Raw genomic sequence first — 5,024 nt, 5'->3', positions numbered from 1 at the left:
AGTAAACAAGCAACTATTAAGAGCTTACTATATGCCAGGCATTGTATTAAGAACTTTACAAGTATTATCTCTTTTAATGTTCAAAACAACGCTGTGAAGTAGGTGCCATTTTTATTTTGCAATTGAGAAAACTGTAGCACTGAGAAGTTAAGTGACTTGCCCAGCGTCACATAGGTAATAAACGTCTGAGACCAGATTTGAGCTCAGGTTTTCCTGACTCCAGGTCCAATACTCTACTTACTACACTTTCAGATGCCTCATATTTAGATGCAAGATTAGTCACTGTAACAGTTTTCAATTTGATTTCTATTCCTTTTCCCATCTTACTGTAATTGTATCTTCTTTCTAAATATATAAAAAAAATAGATATACATATTGATTGCATATTGAGAAAGGTAGGTAGCATACAGAAGTTGAATTATTTGCTAGGGTCTCACAACCAGTGTGTGGCAGATGTGGGGTTTGAGCTGCCATGTCTTCTAGTTTGAAGGCTAATTGTATAGTATACTATTCTATACTATATCACAACCACTGAAAAAACATTACAAAAAAAGAATTGGTTTATATTTTAACATATAGGGAAAAATGGACAGATATGAGAGCTTTATTCAAGTTAGATGTCTGTACATAGACTACTTGTTCAACAAAAGACTATACTCAATATTGCATTAGAAGAATGAATGATAATCAGAAAAAAGAATATAGCATATAATTCTTATAATTCCTATCTCACTTATTTAATCAATGTGTTAACATCCAAGGATGTGAAACAGATAAAGGATCAGATATCAACATAGACTGTCATCATTTTCTAAAGGTGATCAGGTAATGTAAATTGAAAACCTCAACAGAGATCAAAACAGTGAAGAAATCATTTAAATTACAAAGCCTCTGGTTTACATGCTCAGCAGGATGATGAGGCAGCCAAGGTCAATATGAATTGAGAATAAAGACACATCCACTCAATGTTAAAGATGAAGGTTATATAAGATACTGATGAGTATTACCTCATAATGAAGTTAAAAGCAATAAGAGAAATAATTTTAGAGAAAGGAGGCACAAGTACAGTAGGCCTGCATTGGCTTCCTGAGAGCTGTTAAAGGTGAAACTGGAAGGAAGACAATGAATGGTGAGGGTGGGAGGAGGAGAAATGGAAGACATGCAAAGATTTCTATTACAAACTCTCTACTTATTCAATGAGAATGGATCAATCTCTTTGATAAACTAACATCATAATTCCTGGTATGGTAAATGGAGAAGTATAAATGTACCCAGGAAAAATAAAAATGGGAAGGAAAAATGAAACAGAACAAGAACAAGGGAGGTTCTGAATAAACAACAGAAGCTTCATTAGGACTTCATTTATACTGGATTGATACTTGAATGGATAATGAATTGGACCAAGAATTATGCAAGAGGTAAGCAAGATGAATTTATCACCTGTGGGAAGTTTTTCAGGGTTTAAATAATTCCAAGTTTGTCCCTAAAGCAGAGGTAAACCTAGATTGGCAGTCCCTACAGAGAGTAGGCTTCTCAGAAGGAGAGAATTGACCTTTAATATTCTAGTTTGAACTGATCCCCAAATCCATACCCTATGTTGAGACAAGTCCCAGGCCCAGAGTTCCTGAAATTTCACCAGATAACCAACTCTGGAATGCATAAGTCAAGCATGACTCACATGAATTGTGCTGTGTTTGCTACACGCCCACTCCCTTTATAGGAGAAATTACCATACGAAACTAAAAAACGCAAACTGTCTCTTCAAGAGCTCCTGTTTCCAAAGTGACATGTACTGTGTGGGGAAAGCTGGGATCAAAGAGAGGTTACAGGGACAACCAAGGTGTGGGTGTTTTTATTATGCACTGTGCATGGATTTTTATTGATTCTGTGCCAAGTATAAAATGGTCTATGAAGTCATGCACATTTGATCTGTGCTTGTGATCAGGAATTCTATTATACTGTATGACTAGAGGTTCCAGAAACATAAGGAAATAAAGGAGAAGGCAGACCTTTAGGTCAGGGCTACAAGATGCCCTGATTGGGTTAATCCACAAAAATGCAGACCCTCTACATAGTGAGGTCCTGATATCCCCCACAGAGCTGAAGGATAGAACGTCATTGGATCTCTGAGCCCCAGAGAGATCTTGTACATTCTCAGCTAAGCAGCCTTCTGCCCAATGTGATGACTATTACCATCACTACCGTAATACTAAATGGAAATATGTAGTAAGGATATATGTTATTGAGAGGCACAGTACTTCAGGAAACCCAGTTATTCATAAGGACCCATCTTGGTCAGTGGTCACAGCACACAAGAAAGGGAAGTCTATTAATTTAGAAGAGCTATACCCCCATCTTGGTATTAACATATAAAAGAGTCCTTGTTTCATCAAAATGGACCTTCATGCCCATTTAGCCAATCACCTCTTCTGTTGTTGCCAATGTCATCATTCTGGGTCTTGTTGACTATTGGCTATGGATATGTATTGAATCAGTACTCAACTCCTTATTGCCAAGGCCTGAGATGGACATGTGGAGTCTATTAGATGTCAGATTGGGCAATTAAGAGATCACTGGTAACTTTGAAGAGAGCAGTGTCCATGGAAGGATAAGGTTGGAAGCTGGATTCTTAAGAAGAGACTGAGAGGAGAAAAAGGAGAGACACCTATTCTAGATCGCCTTTTCAAGGAGTTTAACCACAAAGGGCAGAAGAGATAAAGGATGATGTTAGTAGGGATAAAAGAATCAAGTGAAAGGCTATGTCTTTGTTTATTGAGGATGAGGGAGACATGGACAAGGCACCAGTAGATAGTGAGATATTGGAAGTAACTTCTTTATCTCCTCTGACACTACCACCTATGTGGTGTAGGTCCTTATCACCTTTCACCAACTATTTCAATAGCCTACTGGTGAGTCTGTCTGCTGCAAGTCTCTCCCTACTCCAAGCCATCTTTCATTCAGCTACCAAAAGTGATTTTCCCAAAGCATAAATCAAACTATGTCACCCCACTACTCAATAAACTCCGGTGGTTCTCTATTACCTCCAGGAGCAAATACAAAATGTTAGATTTGTCATTCAAAGACCTTCACAATTGAGCCCACTCCTGCCTTTTTCTGTGTTCTTATACCTTACTCCCTATCACACGTTCTTCAATCCAGTAATGTTGACCTCCTTTCTCTTCTGGGAATAAGACACTCCATATCTTGGCTTTGGGCATTTTTCTGACTATCCATCATGCCTAGAATACTCTCCCTCATCACCTCTGTTTAATGGCTTCCTTTAAGACCCAACTAAAATCCGATTTTTTTTTATAGGAAGTCATTTCTAACTCCTCTTAATCCTAGTGTTTTCTGACTCTGAACTCCTTTTATTTTTGGCTAGATAATGAGGTTAAGTGACTTGCTCAGAGTCATACAGGTAGTCAGTGTCAAGTGTCTTGTCTGAGACTGGATTTGAACTCAGGTCCTCCTGAGTCCAAAGCCAGTGCTCTATCCACTGCACCACCTAGCTCCCCCCCACCCCAAGTCTGAATTATTTTCTATTTATCCTGCATATAGTTTTTGGTACATATTTGTTTGCATATTGTCTTCTGTGTTAGATTGTGAGCTCCTTGGGTTCACAGATTTTTTCTTGTTTGTTTTGTTTTGTTTTGTTTTGGGTTTTTTTTGCTTCTTTTTGCATCTCCAGCACTTAGCACAGTACCTGACACATAGTGGATGTTTAATACATGTGTATTTATTCAATGATTGATCCTTTTTATTCTGTTAGTACTTTTATTTACTTAGGAATAAATTATGAAAATCAGTTATGATATGGAGATCAGATTGATATTCTTATGTCCCCCACCCCCAGGTGAGAATACACCTAGAAAATTGTATTTACTTTCTAGTGTCAGATTTCAGGAAGGTCCCTGACAAACTGGAGAATGTCCTAGGGAGCATGACCAAGATAGCAAGGGATTTTAGATAATGACACACAAGGATCAATGGAAAGAACTTATAATATTTAGTCTTGAGAAGAGAGTAATTGAGGAAAGGTCAGATCCACATAATCAAATCTTTAAAGCATAGGTATTTGGAATTCCTTCCCATTCCCCAAGAGGTAAAATTATTGGAATTTGTATGAGTTGAAGAGAGGTAGATTAGGTTCATTTTAAGGGAAAAAAGAACTTTCTTTCCATTCAAACTATGCCAAACATAGAGGGCAGCTGCAGGAGATAGCACATCCATCTTTATTAAGTATCTCAAAAGTGAAGGCTGGATGACTAGCAAATTCTATGAAGGTATTGGTCAGACTGGATAGACTATTAGAATTGCTCAAATTCTGGGATTCTGTAATGAATTTTTCAAAGCAAAATGAGAGAATAAGCCAGATTTAAAACTCTAATGTAATTATAAAAAATTGTTAAAAAATTATAAGAAGTAAACCTCCATAATATGGCATAGACAAAATGGGTAGGGGTTATTAAAATAAAGGCAATCATGAGGTCAATGGTGGGTGCAAATTTATGCTGAGATATATTACTATCAATGAGTTGCATGGACATAACAAAACAAAGAAAGGAGTAGAAAAAATATTATCTAGGAAATATATGGTCTGAGGAGAGTATGGATCAATAATGTGATGAAAGAAAGATGTCCCAAATATTTTGTTGTTATTCTCAAATGCATTAAAAAAGCCTAGACTCCTCCATGGGGTTCAGTGGGTAGAGACTTTCTAGAGGGTTTATGAAAGGATAAAGATAACCGTTAAACAGAATGTGAGAGTGTGGGTACCTTGTGATGTGCAGCATAGAAGGGAGGACCCATATGAATAAAAGACTGACATTCATATATAATTTGGGGGAAAAGGTCAGGCAGAGGAGTTACATTCTTATTGCAAAGCCGTAACAGTGAAAGATTGATTAACAACAATCCTCGGTCAGTCAACAGCTCTGAATACAGACAATGTTTTATCTATCATCCATCCATGCCTCTATCCATCCATCCATCCATCCATCCATCCATCCATCCATCCATCCATC

Source organism: Vombatus ursinus, unplaced genomic scaffold (genome assembly GCF_900497805.2).
Source record: "Vombatus ursinus unplaced genomic scaffold, bare-nosed wombat genome assembly UNPS02014810.1, whole genome shotgun sequence".
In the NCBI taxonomy this organism is placed as follows: domain Eukaryota; kingdom Metazoa; phylum Chordata; class Mammalia; order Diprotodontia; family Vombatidae; genus Vombatus; species Vombatus ursinus.
Note: the sequence above shows the minus strand (reverse complement) of the source record.